At 37.4% G+C, this 17,958-nt stretch overlaps 1 protein-coding gene and 1 pseudogene across 5 annotated transcripts in view; one reads left to right on the forward strand and one right to left on the reverse strand.

The window, feature by feature from the left end:
* Positions 1-17,958, forward strand: part of C7H1orf21 (chromosome 7 C1orf21 homolog) — a 215,443-nt gene that overhangs the window by 123,342 nt on the left and 74,143 nt on the right. The window lies entirely within an intron of this gene.
* LOC118355274 (small nuclear ribonucleoprotein G-like) lies at positions 2,483-2,683 on the reverse strand (annotated as a pseudogene).

Consider the following 17,958-nt stretch of genomic DNA (forward strand, 5'->3'; position numbering starts at 1 on the left):
CTCTGGAACTTCCCCCGTGTAACTTTCAAAAGTACAGCCAACACAAATAGAACCTTAGAGTTCGAGTTTTGGCCTCTTCTGCAAGAGCAATACCCTGATATTCAAATAGAAAGCAGGAAAGGAGCCCTCTTCAGAGCTTGATTCTGTTTGACCCCCATGGTCATTCTAGTTACTGGATTTATTCATCACACCGAAACATAAGCATTTTTTTACCCAAGTGGCTCAATTCTAACCACAGAGTGAGGGGAAATAAATGACATTTGAGAGAGCCACCAAAGTCTCCACCACGGTTATTAAAGTATCTGGAACAAAAACACAGTGGTGTGCCTTTTCTGCAGGTTGTTCATATTTCTCTCTTATCTCTTAATGCTGTGCTAAAAATAAAATCAAAGCATATACGTTTTACTCATCAGTTGGCAAACTCAGTGAGGTAACATCACTCGAAATTAATAATTTATGCCCTGGAGGTGAGAGTATCAAAAACACATAGTAATGTTTCTGAGTCTGGGCTTTGATAAGTCTCTCTCTCTCTTTTTGTGGACTTTATTTGTGAGCAAATAACACCCAGTATTAACAGAGATACGGGATTTGCTTACCACGTGATTTGTTTTTATAAAGTTCCCAGTAATTCTAACAATAGATTTTATACCTGTCATTCAGAAAAGATGGGAATAAATAACCAGGCATAAAAAATTCATACTTCATCTTTGGAGGAGGAGAATGTATTATTTTAGCTTGTCAACATTATAATAAATATATGAAGATGCCATTGTAACTGCCTGCTTTGTGTTCATAGTAAGTCTAATTTAACTTATTTCCTCTGTACTTTGTGTGATAAGAGATGCCAAATTTCCTCCTTCTTTGAAAATTAAAACAATGGATAATGATGGTGATACTTTCTGAAATGTAATGAGCAGACTCCTTTTTTTTTTTGTTCCTGTCAGTGTGTGATGGTATACTACAGATTTTCATTTACTGACAGACTTCTCCTAACTAGATCGCTTCAGGGCTTGCTTAATTGGAGAAAAACCTTTTTTTAATATATATACTTTATGGATCTGTACAGTTGAGGGCACTTAGACCAGAAACAAGATAGGAGTCTGTTGATTGGAACTGGAAAATGAAGTAAAGACTGGTCTCAGAAATAAAGCAGAAGGTTCATTATTAGAAGTGAGATACAGCAGCACTGACATGAATCTGAGTTTCTCAAATGCTAAGCCGGGTTCCTTGACTTCTCCTGAAAAGGAATGTCAGGGAACACAAGCTGTGAGGAAAGAACAGAGAATCTCATTATAGTGAAATGCTTCACAGTCTGTGTTGATGCCTTAACATTCACAGCGTGTAAGCTCATGTCAAAGAATCAGCTGGCTGGGAGCTGGTGGGCTAATAAAACAAGATAAACAATACATAGTATTGGATTTGGTTGAATCCTGTTAGCCCCTTATCTAATTGTACTTTTTAAATTAACTTTTTCATGATTATATATGTGCTGCTCGAATTACTTTAAAACATTCTTGGGAAACACAGAAATGAATATAAATAAATAAAATCAGTCATAAATTATATAATAACTTTATGATTTATGCCTAATATACATATAAATTTTTTTTTCTGAACAATATAGATTCGGATCTCTTACAAAACTAAACATAGTCTCAACATGTATCCAGCAATCACAGTCCTAGAAAAACTGTTCAAGGGCACCTAGCTGGCTCAGTCAATAGAACGTGTAACTCTTGATCTTGGGGCTGTGAGTTCAAGCCCCACATTGGGTGTAGAGATTACTTGAGAAGAAATAAAATCTTAAAAAAAAAAAAAAAGAAAGAAAACTATGATTAAGCAAAACCTTCATGTGAACATTGATAGCAGCTTTATTCATAATCACCAAAAAACTAGAAGCAACCAAGATGTCTTTTAAGGGGTGAATGAACAAACTAGTTCATTCAATGATAAAAAGGAATGAGCTACCATCCATGCAAAAACATGAATCTTATGTGCATATTGCTAAGTGAAAAAATCTAGTCTGAACAGTATATACAGTATGATTCTACCTATATGATATTCAGAGAAAGGCAAAACCGTAGAGGTGTGGTAAACAGATCAGTAGTTTCCAGGAGTTTATGGGAAAAGGAAGATTGATTAGGTGAATCAGAGGGGATTTTTTTTTTTTTAAGTATAGTTGTCATACGTTATATTACTTTCGGGTGTACAACATAGTGATTTTACAATTCTGTGTATTGCTCAATGTGCACCAGGATAAGTATAGTCACCATCTGTCACTATACAATGTTATAACAATGTATTACAATGTTTTTGACTATATTCTCTGTGCTGTACTTTTCTTTTGACTACTATAAAAGTTTAACAAAAAAGTTCAATATGAAGATGTATACAACGTGATTTTTATATTGTAGTAAAACAGGTACTATGGACAAGGGACATATGGAAGCAGTTGGTTTCTTCTGAGGAACACACCCATTGTTTATAGTCGTTCCAAAGCTTCTACTATGGTACTATTTCCTCATATTGCCACCATTCCAATATTGTTCTCTTGCCCACTAGTTGCCATTTCCTCACATTCATCCATGTGAATATGTTCACAAACGGATCGAACCCCCGGCAATATTCCTTGGACATGTCTGCCACCATTTAATTTCAATGATAATTTCTTGTCCATAAATTTTTTCAACTGAGGAAGGTGAGCTTTGCCTACTCAGCAAGCTCAAAGATACCTCCTATGCTGTACTTTTTATCTCTTTATGTCTTACCTATTTTATAAGTGGAAGTTTGTACCTCTTAATTTCTTCACTATTTTGACCATCCCCACAACTCTCCATCCCCCTCCTCTCTGGCAACCACCAGTTTGTTCTCTGTACTTATGAGTCTGTTCACAGGGGATATTTTAAGGTAGTGAAACTATTCCTTATGATAAACTGTAATGGTAGATACATGACACTCTGCATTTGTTAAAATGCATAGAGCGCTACAACAAAGAGAGTGAACTTTAATGTTTATAAATTAGAAAAAAAACATCTAGGAAGTCACAGAATCCCAGAGTAGAATATAGACTGACAAAGGAATCTAATAACAGTATCATAAATACATGAAGTAACCTCCCTGAAAATGGTGGAGGGAGATGTGCTGACCTAAGTAACCTTGGAAATGAATGGAATCTGTCAAAACTATAAGTAAAAGTAACTGTATATAAAGCACTATACTCTTACTGTGGAGCTAAGAGTTAACAATTCTAAAAACACTACAATTAATTAGTAGTGGCTGGATAGTGAAGCCAGGTTTCTTCTCACTGTTGGAGTGAGAGGTTGTAAAAACACAAGGGAAGCATCTTGTGGCAGGATACCTAGGGTAGCTCAGTCAGTGAAGCACCTGACTCTTGATTTTGGCTCAGGTCATGATCTCAGGGTCATGAGATCAAGCCCCACTTCGCACAGAGCCTCTTTGAGATTCTCTCTCTCCCTTACTCCTCCTCCTGTTCACTCTCTTTTTCTAGGGGGGAATAAAAAGAGACACATCCTGTGGCAATGGATCAGAGTTGGAGACATCAGTGTGAATTGATAGCCTAATGGAGATACAGATGGATATGTGTAGAAATATTAATAGCTATGTGTAAATACACATACACAAGTGCACCTGCATATATTTGTGTATGTATACACATGTAGATACATGTGATTGTAAATGTATATGCACATGTAGAAATGTGTACACACACACACAAACACACACACATACACACACACACTTTCTTGCTCTGTCAGCTAAGAGGGCCTAGAAGCAATGATACCCCAGTAGCAACAAGCATACCCGCCACCCAGATCTTGTGTCTAGTACAATTCTGGAAAAAAAGGAACCAAGACTCCTTGGGTAAATGGCTTATCAAAGGGCTAGGGAGTATATATGATGATCCTGGAGCATTTTGTTGTACTAGAAAATTAGGAAGTACCAACATGCACACATCACATACACACACAATGATGAGGTATGTAACAGGGACACAAGAATCAACTGAAAGAACTGTCAATGGCCAAAGCTAAAACAACTGAAGCAACAAAATTAATAATACCATTATTAGATTGTGCTGTAAATCTAGTATAGCAAACAATGCATTTACTTTAAACAAATTATAAAATAAATATGAGTCCATAATAATATAAATGACAGAATAAATAAATGGAGAAGAATCGATAAGTCTCCCGTGCCAAATAAGTCCAAATCATTTATGGAGTTCTCTGTCCTCAAGGAGGCAAAGCATAACTTCCTACTTCTCAAGTGTGAGCTCTGCTTGGTGACTTTCTTAAAAAGAATACTTAAAGAATATGGGGGAAAATAGATAACTTTACTGTGGAGAAACCTGACACATTATCTGAGCCAGGTGATCAAAATTAACCATGATAAGTTATGTTGATAGCATAAATCCTTGATATACCATGATGAGAATGGCATTTTATCTCTGTGGCCTTCCTCCAAAAATCTCTAACCTCAGTGTAATCATGAAAAGAAACATTAGACAAGCCCAATTGAGAGACATTCTACAAAAAAAAAAAAAAGAAAAAAAAAAAAAAAAAAGACCAGTACTCCTGAAAATAAGGTCATCAAAAGCAAGTAGAATCTGAGAAACTGTCACAGCCAAGAGGAACATAAGTAGACATGGCAATTAAATGTAATATGGTATTCTGGAAGAGATCCTGGTATAGAAAAAGGACATCAGGTAAAACCACAGGAAATATGAATATCTTATCAATGTTTATTCATTATTGTGACAAATGTCCCATCCTAATGGAAGATGTTAATAATAGAAGAAACTGGATTTCCGGTATATATGGGAACTCTGTAGTATATTGACAATTTGTCTGAAAGTGTAAAACTATTCTAAATTATGACAGTTAATGAAGTATTGAAAAATAGACCTGTCCTAGGGGAGGACATGAAGGTGAAGGGGATTAAGAGTACACTTACCACAAAGAACACTGAGTCATATATAGAATTGGTGAATCACTCTATTGTACACCTGAAACTAATATAACACTGTACATGAACTATACTGGAATTTTTAAAAAATGGACTTGTCCCGTACACACTGTGAATATACAATTTGAAGGTACCATAATTAGCCTTCCATTCATTTAGGATGCAGAATTAAATATATAAATGCAGCTGGACAGTACCATTTCACTGGCTGCTAGAGGGTTGGGATCATTCAGGTTTCAGATTCCTGAAAAAAAAGCACCCGTGCTCTGTTGTGGACAAGGAGTCTTAAAATCTACAAAGTTCCTGCCTTAACCTCAGGGCAGCCTGTAGTCTTGTAAAGTAGATAAATAAGCAGAGATGAAAACTCTCTGAACTGGATATTATTGGTCTTACTCAGTTGTAAATAATATTCTTAAAAGTTACTTCTTAAAAGTATCCATCAGTTTGGGAGCACATTGAGATTACCTGCTAAAAACCTCCTTTATTTTTAAAGTTTTGGTTATTATGATTATTTTCATAACATCAGTTTCCATGGAAAAGTAACTTCCAGTTTCAAAATCTTAATTTTTCATCACATTATAAAATTTACACTGTGTACTCTTCCTATTGTATTTCAATGAGCTTCTAGTTTTATCTATTCATTTAAATTTATCCTTTTGTTTCATGACATTTTTCTCTTCTATCATTTGGTTTTTGTGGGGGTTTTTTGTTTTATTTTTTCATTTTTTTAACCAAGAAATCCCATCAGCATTAAGAAAGATTGGTTTAGGGTTCTGATTGTGTAAGCAGAACCCATATCAGCATTGTGGTATACATAGGAATTTTGTGATCAGATCATGAACTGGGTCTAAAGAATAAACTACAAATTGTAGTGGTTTGTTAGGCAACAATAGATAATCAGTTCAGTAGTGTTGGTTTTAACTGATCAAAAGAGTAGAAGGAAGGGTGGTTTCTCTGGGTAGCAGAATTGAAGATCTTTTCTTTTCTTTTTTTTTTTTTTTTAATTCCTTTCTGCATTTAAAATGTTTTCCTCCTTAGTGAACACTTAACGAGTTTTAAAACTTGGGCAAAGGAAATTATACAAAAAACATTTAAAACACAAGGAGTTACAACGAAGCAAAACATCATGCTACCTCAAATGTTGGTTGCTCTTTTTTTGTTAAGAGGGAGAGAGAGAGAGGGCTGGGAGTTGGGCAGTGGGAGAGGGAAAGAGAATCTTAACACAGGCTCCACACTTGGTGGCAGAGACCAAAATGGCAGGGGCCGGGGAGGCCCTCGATCTCAGGACCCTCAATGACCTGAGCTGAAATTATGAGTCAGGTACTTAAACAACTGAGCCCCCCAGGTGCCCCTGTGGCTCTAGTTCTTGTAATGGAAATCTCTGAGAGTGGCAGGAAAAGGAGAGTTCACCCAGTTTCTAACTCGAGAATCAGTGGAAACTTCATTTGGCCATAGTTGGCATAATAAATGAACGAATGCCGCCCTTATATAACTTTTCAGGACTTAATAAACTAGAGAGGGGAACACATTCACCATGTGGACAAATTACTTTGTCTTTTTTAGGAGTTCTTTAAAAGATTCAATGAAAGTACTGTTGTTGTGAAACTCTTTCCATTATTTAGCAAAATGGCAATAATTTTTAAATCTTATTGTTAAAGTTAATGACAGAAAACTTGAGTTAACCAAATTGCCCCAGGAATGGAGTGTGCTAATCAAGCAACCATAATTTCTTTATTCTTGCCTTGTTATTGAACAGTTCTTAAAATGTATATATATATAATTTGCCCTCTCTTTATTTATAAGGGCAAGATTTTAAATAGTAGTAAATTTTTCTTTCATGATTCAGTATCTTGCCTGCCCTTAAGGTCATTGTTAAAACAAACAAAAACCAAGCAGTAGCTCCAGAGGCTGAAGAGATTTGACAGACTCTGTGCTGGCCTTCTGACAGCCCCTAGGAAAAAAGAGTTTATTTTTTATCTAAACATTATTTTCTCTTATACCTAACCTTCAGGAATTTTTAGAACATCCTTCTGTTCCCAGCATTTTATTCTCTTTTTTGGGATCGTTAGTGCTGAATTCTCTCTCATCAGCTCAGGTGGAATTTGGCAAGTAATATAAAAGTAAATCAAGTTATTGGCATTCTGAGGCTGTCCAGGGACTAAATCATGTTTGGCTGTTGCTTTGAAAAAGGAGAATAGTTTGACAGCATTATGGTAAACTGACTCCATATTTTCTAATCATTTTGCCAAGAACCCATTCTGGTTTTTTTTTCTTTCTTTTTTAATATTTTATTTAAATTCAATTGACCAACATATAGTATAACACCCAGTGCTCATCCTATCAAGTGCCCTCTGTAATGCTCATCATCACCCAGTTACCTCATCCTCCCTGCCCTATTTCCCCTGCTGCAACCCTTTATTTGTTTCCCAGAGTTAGGATTCTCTCATGGTTTGTCTTCCTCTCTAGTTTTTCCCTACTCAGTTTCCCTCCTTTCCCTTATAATCCCTTTTACTGTTTCTTATATTCCACATATGAGGGAAACCATATGATAATTGTCTTTCTCCAACTGACTTATTTCATTCAGCATAATACCCTCCGGTTCCACCCACATCAAAGCAAATGGTAGGTATTCATTCTTTCTGATGGCTGAGTAATATTCCATTATATATATATATACCACCCCTTCTCCCACTGTTTTCTTGACAAAATATCAGCTTTGAATACCTCTGTATGCCAAATTTATTGAGAAGTAACCCAAAATATAAAAATGTTTATGTAGACACATTTTCATAGTCCCTCGATTCTTTATAGAAATAACCCTCATCTAGAAAATTGCTTAGCTACCACTTAGGGTATGTGTCAGATTTTAACATATCCCCTGCCCCCAAAATCTACTCGCAATTGCTTTAAAGAAATAGTTGCTTCATTCTAGAAGAAAACCAGCACACTGTTCTTATTATCTACTGTGTAACAAGCCTCTCCAAAATGCAGTGTCTTAATAAGTTATTATTATGTCACGGTTCTGTGGATTAACTGAGTTCAGCTAGACAGTTCCTGCTTAGGATCTCTCACACAACTTTCATTTAGGTGCTGGCTTACGTTGCAGTTATCGTAAGGCTTGCTGGGCTGGATGTTCAAGGTGGCTCCTTCATAGGGCTGGCAATTGATGTTGACTGAGCTCAACTGGGGCCATCAGCAAATGACTTTTCCACATAGCTTGGGTTTCTCACAACATCGTGGTCTGAGGATAGTAGTCATGCTTCTCATCATACAACTGGCTTCCTAGAAGCAGTAGCACTTCTTCCCATTCTGTTTATTAGAGCAGTCACAGAGCCTGCCCATATCCAAGGGAGTGGAAAAATAGCCTTCAACTCTTAATTGGGAAAGTAGCAAAGTTTCATGGCAGAGGAGCACCAGAAACAGGAGATACTTGTAGCAGCTATCTTTGGGAACTGCAATCTGCTGCAACCACCAGCCTGTTCAAATTTCAGGATGGGGAAGGACCACTTTCTGTGAAAAGCATGATGGACAATCCCACTGATTTCAGATCGAAAATTTAGATCATGTCCTTAGATCTATTTTTTATTCTGAAAGAAAAGCTGACAGAGAAACACATTTACCTCATGCTTGTGTCCTGAGGTAGACACCTTTGTAAGTACCAAATAATACCCAAAGAGCTAAATGTATCTAATCCAGGGTGACAGGCAAACAAAAACCAGTTCTGTTATTCTTAAGGTCTTCTCAGATACAGGCTAACTTCAGTAATGAGCCCAGAAGAAGCAGTCTAACACCAAACCTAGCCAAGCTACTTTCTAACCAGATGACCTTACTCAAACTCCATATGCCTTGATCCCTTATCTATAAAATAAAAATGATTTATACTTTCCTGGACTGTTTTGAGGAATAAAGTAAGTGATTTTTAAAAATGGAGTCTCCTAACTAATTTCAATTTTTAGTCTATTTTCCCAATGTGATGGTTGATATTGGGTCATTGTGTTTAAAGTGGAAGATCGCCATCTTAGTCTTAATGTCTAAATTTCAAGTTTCAATTAGTTCATATTATTGGAATTTAAGAAAGAATAAAGTGTATTTATAGTACAAGTAAAAATGTGTGTTTAACTAGAATTTGTCATCACTCATTAATGAGGAAAAACTGTGTCTATCTCTAGCGGCCCTCTTGTCTCAAGAGTCTGCTAATTAGCTAAATGTTTGGCATATCTCAGTAACCCTATAGCCTGCGTAATTAAAATTAGCTCTGAACACACAATATCATATATCTTCTCTTCCTTTTTGAAGGCATCTTCTTCAACTGAGAAATTTCTAATAATAGTTCCTCAGCACTGAACTGATGTCAGGATAAAGAGAGAGAACATGTCCACCAAATGAATCTTCTTATTCTGTGCATTTTTAAAGAAATGTTAAGTGGGAAACATTTTTACTTTCTTAAAAGGTTCTATTCTGTTTTTAGAGAAAAAAAAAATAGATCCTGTATAGTTAGAGCTCCCAGTAATTTCCTAGTCGTTGAAGAGAGTACACAAAGATTTAACATAGATGGACAAGTATTTTATTTTATTTATTTATTTTTGATGGACAAGTATTTTAATTATTGAAGTTGTTCATTTAATATTTACACGAAATTCTGGGTGCATTATAGAATCAAAAAGTTTTTTTTTTTTTGGGATCTGGCACTGGTATCGTGGGGCATGGTACAAGTTGAAATATTTTCTTGAGAACCCAGGGAGAGAAAAATGCCTCAACTACATTTATTTATTCATTCATTCACTCAACAAATATTCCTTAATCACCAGGTACATGCCAGTTACTGTCCTTGGCTTTAGGGATTATGTATAATACCTATAGTCCTATCTAGAAGGAGAAGGCAAACTAGTGAGCATGCAGTTTCCATAGAATATGCTAACAGGCTTAACAGGTAACCACATGGCACTACACACCCTTAACCCAAACATAGTACATTAGGAAATCCAAGTGGCAGATCTCTTTTATGTTCTCATTTAGCTAAACTATCTCCATCAAAGCTCTTTGAAAAACAGTAAAGTATGGGCTTCTGATTGATGGTCCATCCTTTGTACATAGCAAAAGGTGCTCTAGTGTTGACTGGTGGTGCCTGGAAACATCCTCCCAGCTGGAAGTATTTGCTTATTCAGCAATTAGTAGTTGGGTCCTTATCATGTACTGGGAACTGTGCTTAAAGCCAGGAATACAGCAGTTCACAAAACTGTGTAAAACATGGTGTTTGCCTTTGTGCAATATAATTGGGAAGAAACAGCCTGGTAAAGAAACATAGAAACAATATGGTAGATGCTGACTTACACACACAAATTACTATCTAAAAGAGCAGAAGACAGGGGCACCTGGCTGGCTCAGGCAGTGGAACATGTGACTGTTTTGTTTTGTTTTGTTTTGTTTAAAGATTTTATTTTTATTTATTCATCAGAGACCCAGAGAGAGAGAGAGAGAGGCAGAGACACAGGCAGAGGGAGAAGCAGGCTCCATGCAGGGAGCCCGATGTGGGACTTGATCCTGGGACCCCGGGATCACGCCCTGGGCCGAAGGCAGACGCTCAGCCGCTGAGCCACCCAGGGATCCGAACATGTGACTGTTGATCTCAGGGTCATGAGTTTAAGCCCCACATTGTGTGTGGAGCCTACTTACTAGATAGATAGATAGATAGATAGATAGATAGATAGATGGATGGATGGATGGATGGAAGGAAGGAAGGAAGGAAGGAAGGAAGGAAGGAAGGAAGGAAGAAAGAAAGAAAGAAAGAAAGAAAGAAAGAAAGAAAGAAAGAAAGAAAGAAAAGAGAAAGAAAAGAAAGAAGAAAGGAAGAAAAGAAAGAAGAAAGAAAGAAAAGAAAAGAAAGAAAGAAAGAAGAAAAGAAAAGAAAGAAAAGAAAAGAAAAGAAAAGAGAAGAGATCAGGGAACAATGCCTCTTGAGATATGGGGAGGTGGAACTTGGAGGGATGAAGAGAGGTTTTGAGAAAGCCCAGGTGAGGAACAGAAGGAGCTAAGCCTGGGGACTTAAAAGGTCATGGTGTCAACTCAGAAGTCCCCAAGATCTAGAGTGAGGAGAGTGTGGACCATGACCAAGCTCAAAGGACTGTGTATACCAACTTAGCAAAAATTGGAAGCATCATTACATAGTCGAAGCACCTGGTTGGCTCTGAACTCAGATGTTCAAATTTTGGCTCTCTTGCTCATTAGCATGTTACATAACCTCTGAGCCTGAATATCCTGAGGACACAATTATGGTACCTCCGCAATGGGTTGTTGTAAGGGCTACATAGAATAATGCAAGGAAAGCCCTTTAGTGCAGTGCATGCAACGCTTGAAGATACTCGGTACAGGGTAGCAGTTGCTCTTGTGCCTAGATTTGATCCCATGGGCACTGGAAAGCTATTGAAAGTTACTGTTATCTTGCTACCCTCTCTGTAGATGACTGAACTTCCTTGTGTGTCATCTTAAAAAGTTGTTTTGATAGTTAAACATGGTAATATTTGTAAAGTGCTTAGAACAGTGCCAGGTACATAGTAAGTGTTTATGACATAATTTAATCCTCTAAAAGATCAAAATAGAGTGTTTTCATTTTCTAGATGAGTAAGCTAGGTTCAGAGAAGCTAGGCTCCTTGCCTAAGGTAGTACAGCTAATTAAGTATGCGACCCACATCCAGCCTGTGTTTCATTTCATATTACAGCAATGGCATCTTAAAATTTGATTTTTAAAAGATAATACAAAATCTGATTACCACATTTTTCATTTTTGTGAATTCTCAGCAGATGGCTTCTGTCCTTGCTCAGGTGCAAGTAAGTTTTTACAGAGTGGCAGTCATAGCCGGCTTGGAACTCTGCATTCCAGCTTTTTCTTAGCATTAGATCATTTTCCATTTTCCTTTATAGTCATGTTAAATTTTAATGGATGTGTAAAAGTACTTTAAATTGATTTCCTCAGCTTTTATCCTGCAGTTGGGTATTGAGTATTTCCTATTTTTCATTATTACATAGCATATAATGCTTCTGTAAGCATGCCCCCAAATATAGTCATATTCTTCTGTTGATTTATTTCCTTCGATAAGTTTCCAGGAGTGGGCTCATTGGGTTGATAGTTATGAACAGTTTTATTGTTTTTGACATACCTCTCCTTGTGCCTTCCACTGACAGTGTTCAGAGACTACGGTTTCAACACTAAGATAAAGGGGCCCAACTGGTAGCCTGGCCAGCAATGTGCAGTTTACTTTTTTAAAACTCTTACTGATTGAATTCGCCCAAGGCCATTTTATTTTTTGCAAGTTTTGATTAGTATTTTCATTCTTTAAAATGGAGTGTCACCTAATGTAATGGCCTTTTATGTTTTCTTTTTACTCTTATTTTTATTATCCAATTAATAAACATCTCTTGTGCATCTGAACCAGACCTGGACTCCCGTGTCTTGAAAACAGAAAGAGAGTGAAAGAGAAGAGATTTTACAGTCTGGCAGGAGAGCTAAGTGACTGAAAGCCCATTTTTGGCTTCATGTGATAAGGACTATGATAGATATCCACATGTAGTAGGAAGGAAGAGGGCAAGGAAGAGCAAATTTGAATAGAATGGCTCTTGAGTGGTTTTGAAAAAGATACAGATGTTGTATGTACATGTGTATGTGTGAGTGCATTTAGGCAGATACAAATACGTGTGTGTATATCAGTGTGTGTTGTGTACAGAAATCTGGGCATGTATAATAATTGGTCATTATCATAGGATGACAAACGGAGCATTTGCCCAAAGCCAGATGTACCTACTGATAAGGAGATGAGCAAAGACAGAGCAGCCCCATAAAAGAATGGAAAGAAAAGGACAGGGAAGTGGGAGAAAAATTGGAGGACAGCCATGGGAGGAAGGGATATAAAGAGGAGCGGTAGCCTCTTCCAGATGATTGGATGATTGAGTCTGGGAGCATCTGTTGAATTGAGCTATTAGCATTGGTAACCTTGGTGGAAGCAGTGCCTTTTTGAAAAACAAAGTCAGTCTGATATTCTTTTATCTTTCAATGCTATTCTGCATATAAATACCTGTCCCTACATGGGATGTAGTGTAGTAGAGGAGTCTGTGCTTCAGGGTCAGATAGACCCCAATTCAGATTCTGGCTTTGCTACTTGCTAGCTGGGTGATCTTGGGCAAGAATCTAATACTTTTATGATCTTCACAAACTTCACAGTATTTTACGTAAACTCTTTTACAGTGTCTTGTGGGCTCTTGGGATTAAATGAACTGATGTCTTTAAAATGCTTAATGCAATGCCTGGCAATAATAGGTCCTCTGTAAATAGTAGCTGCTAGAATGATCATTATTAACTCCAATGTACTAGTGATTATTTTTAAACATATCCTGTACATGCTGTGTTCTTCTAGTCATAGCAGAGCAGGAGAGTGAGGTGGTTAATAGCTGGGTTAGGATCCCACTTAACTCAGGGACTTGGGCAAATTACTGTGTCACTCTGGGCCTCAGTTTCCTCATCTGTGAAATGGCGACAAAAATAGCACCCATCACGTAAGATTCTTTTAAGGATTAAAATACTGCTCTGCTATGACTGGTTATATATGTGTGTGTGTGTGTGTGTGTGTACACACATACATATTTCTTAAACTGTCTTTCTAATTTTGGAGTGTCTACTGTATGGAAGCTGACTTTAAATTCTATTTCTGCCTGTTTGGGAGGTTGGGATCAGATCTATCAGAGATGAATTCTTTTTTTCTCCGCTGTCCCACCCTTTCAGTAATCAGCAATGTGATTTCTCCAGTTGAGATTGTAGATCAGACCATTTTAAGGGGACATTTCATCTTGCCCAGCCATGTGGGGATGGGGGGGGCGGTCTTGGTGGTCCTCTATCTGGTGTACGTCTTGGCCTCAGAGATGCACCTGTCCCTGTACCCTATCCAGGCTTGCCATTGGGCCATGATGCTCACTCCCATGAAGATGTTAGTTAGTTGTAGAGAGGGTCCATCCTAGAGTAGGTGGGACTGTCTGAGGGAGGCCCTGCCAAGGCAATCCTGAGTCTCCAGGGTTTCTTTGAATCGCCAACACCTGGTACTTTACCTGGTCCACAATAACTACTCCAAAGAGGATTGCTGAGTGAAAGGAACTTGTCTCCTTTTCTTTCCTGTCTCTGATAATAATGCATTTCATTTACATGTTACCCAGTAGTTTACAGGGTGCTTTCATGGCCACCTGCTCGTTGGAACCTCACACACTGTGAGGAGGGTACAGCAGGTATTTTCATCTCTATTTTAAACTAATTTTAAAAAAGAAAAGAAAATCTCAGAGGGGTACTCCCTGCCAACTATTGCCTGAGATTTACTTTGGAATGAGGTATGATTTAGATTTCAATTTTATAAATGTAAATTGCCTGGAGTTAAGGAGGCAGAAAACTCAGAGAAGAAACTCAAATCTGGGTCTTCTGATTCCTAGTGTAAAGATATTAATTGCCTCTTATTAATAGCTTTTCTACACCATAAATTTTTTGTTTCTTTCTGCCTTACTGTAAAAGATAGAACAAAAAGACACCATTATAAATTTTTATTTCTTTTACAGATTTAGTTGGTATTTTTTTTCCATTTTAGTTTAGGATCCTTTCTTTTTCTTTTATCCCTGCAATGATTCAGCAATCATACATTGAACATCTGTGTGCCAAGAACTGTCTCAGATGTTCAGAATAAAATTAGGATGTGATCCCTCCTATTGAGGTGCTCATAACTTACCATATGTGGATGCATAAATAGTTAAAGTACAATTAGACCAGTGATACTGTAGGTGTAGGGAAGTCTAGGGAATGAATGTGTCTCCGTGGGAGTAGAAGAGAGGGCAAGCAACAAGAATACTTCATGGACAATAAATAGAAAGAGGCAGACGGAGTCACTCCAGGCATAGAGTACAAAAGGATGGGGAGAGAAAGTCCTCAAATGGAAAGGGTCCAAGGTTATGACAAAAAGGAACAATGAGGGTCTTAAGAGGCAGCATGGGCAGACTTGAAGATCTTATGATGTTAAAGTTCAGACATTCTCTAGGCGGAAGGAAGCCCTTGATATTTTTTTAAAACAGATAGATGACATCAGATTTAAAAAATAACTAACATTAATGTGTTCCGTTCTAGAAATTCTGAGTTCCAAATTGAAGATTGGGAAAAGTAGAAGTGAAGTGAAGCAGAGAACACTGTATTGCAGGAAAGTGAGCCCCATTCATACTAACTATGAATTCTGCTAGTAGCAAAAATGACTCAGGTCAGCTGTGTGTGAACTCAGGAGGGGTGGGAAAAAATGGAACCAAATGATATTGCATTTTGATGGCTGGTTGACTGCAATTTTAGTTGTCCCTCATTCTATGATGTTAAGACTCAGTATCAGCCCTCTAAACATGGGGACACTAAGTAGAACCCAAAAGAAAAGCTTCTAAGTGATATTCCAAAGGAGAGAAGGAATTCTGGTTTTCCATAAACCATATCCAAAGCTTAAACCAACAAGGTCAGATGTTTTTGCTCTCTGAAACTGTTCCCAGCCATTTCGCAACTCCTTAGAGCATCAGATGCATGAACCACGTCAAATAGCATAATTCCTGTTGAATGTCATTTAAAACAGCACATGAGGATATCAAAGAAGTGGTGAATTGAGAACCTTTTTTCCCCCTTCTTTTCCTATGAAAAAGTTAACTAAAAGCACATGTGGTTTAATGGGTGGACTTCATTTTAGTAAATTAAGCCTGTGGTTTCTTCTATGTGTACTTAAATCTGGGTGCTTACACCATCAGAGCCAAATTCCAATCACATCTGAAAGCTTACTGTTCCCTCTCAGAAAGAAGTACAAATACAGACAACCCACTGATTATCTTCCTCTGGACTTTGGGAAATGTACTTCAAGAATATCTTATGACAGTTTGGCTATTGCCTCAACCACAACCTTTAGAATTTCTCATTAGCTCTGAACCCTGGCAATCTACATTGAATTGAATAATTTCTATTAATAGGCTGTAGTGATAATCCTAGGAAACTTGAAATGGTATACTTCTTAGCATTAAGTTGTATTGTTCCTCCTGCTTAGTATAACATTAAATCAATAAAGGAATTGTAATAGTCATTAACCTAAGAGATGAGTAATTTTCCATCATTTTAATGAACAGTCTCCAGAGAAGATAGCTTTGTGACCATGGACAATCGTTTAGTCTTTCTGGTTTCAATTTCCTCGTCTGAAAACAAGAAATTTGAACCAGCTGACATAGTGATAGTTAACACTTTTTATAAACATGTTTTTCTCTCACATAAGGTTTTGGCATACACATTCCAGGGCTGTTTCAGAAGCTCCATAGTTTCAGAGACCCACACTCTTTCTGTCTTGTTGCTCTGCCATGCTCAACACACAGCTTCCATTTTGTGGTGAAAAATGTTGCCACCATGTCCACGTATCAGCCAATGGGAAGAGGGAAGGTGCCGAAGGGAAGATGCACATGTTCTTTCAAAGCCATGATCTAAAAGTGACACACACCTTCCACTGGATACCGCTTTGGCCAGAACATGGTCATGTGGTCACCCCGAGCTATGAGAGAGGTGGGAGATGGCTGTCATATCATGTAGTTGTCACATATGCTGCATTATATAGAAGGAGCAAGGGTAGATATATAAAGACAACTAGCAGTCTCCTGTCACACATCTGAGGTCTTTTCCAGTTTTAAAATAAATGATCATAAGTGCAAGTTCCAAATCTGAATTCCCATTAGCTGTAAAAAAATTTGAGACCATATCATACCTCTCTTGCCAGGTACCTGGTTGAAGTGCTGGTGGCAGAGGAGGCAAGAGGAGAAAGGTCCAAGCAGAGGATGACATTGTAAAGTCTTAGAGAGTAGCCTAATGAAGTATGTTCTTTGTGAGAAAAAACGGATTACTTTTCCTCAAAAAGGGGAAACAAATTAGAAACCTGTTTGTTCCTCTCTCTGCTTAAATTATAACTCAACAAGAAACACATTAGCAGGAACCTTAATATCTTTTTTGTACTTTCATATCCAGATTTTGTTTTTCTTCAAAGGGTCAACCAAGTTAATTCCTGTTAGATGCAAATTACTAATGCTTTCCCTTGCACAGCCCAGAACAGGGCTCTTGCTTTTCCTAATGGAATGTCAATAGAGGTGATATGTGTCACATTTAAGGGAAAACTGAAGAGCCAGTGTAGAATTTTGCGTCTTGCCAGCTCCTTCCATGGTGACCAGCAAAGTTCTCAATTACTGCTCTCTTTGTGACTATATCTGTAGGGAGGATATGACATGGTGACATGGGACAGCACCCTTGCTGACCTGTGATAGGCATGAGAAATAAACCTTTGTTGTTTTAAGCCATTGAGTTGGGGGATGTTTGTTACCATAACATGACTCCCTCGCCGATACAAACAGAAACTTAAAAAAAAAAAAAAAAATCAATAGATGATAAGTGATAGGGAGGCAGTTGCTACTCTGTTCATGAAAGTGAAATCATTAAACAAAAACACAGCATTATTAATAAATACCAAAGAAATGCAGTGTATAACGCATGCATCCTTTTGTTCTAAAAGCTTTTACTCAAATACTAATAGCTAATGCTCAAGTTATTAGCTTAATTTAATTGTTGTCTTTTCATAGTGGTTAACAGCAGGATTTTCAGTAAATGCCAATCCCTAACCTCTCATTTAACATAATTGTTAGGCTATAAGATACACCAAGGTTTTCTTGGTTTGGGTTTTGTTTTCTAAGATACACCAGGGTTTTAAAAGAAATTGACAAACTTGTAGTATGTCCTTGAGTCTGGCAGTCTTCAGTGTTTTGAGTTATCGAAATTTGTAATCTAGATTTGGAAAAAGGTTTTACTATGCCATAAAGCCCTATTTGTATTTCTGATGTCCTGAAATTTAGAGCAAAAGCAGTGACTTTCTGATCTATAACCTGTGAAGGATAATACCACAAACA

Source organism: Canis lupus, chromosome 7, assembly GCF_003254725.2.
Source record: "Canis lupus dingo isolate Sandy chromosome 7, ASM325472v2, whole genome shotgun sequence".
NCBI classification, from domain to species: Eukaryota; Metazoa; Chordata; class Mammalia; order Carnivora; family Canidae; genus Canis; species Canis lupus.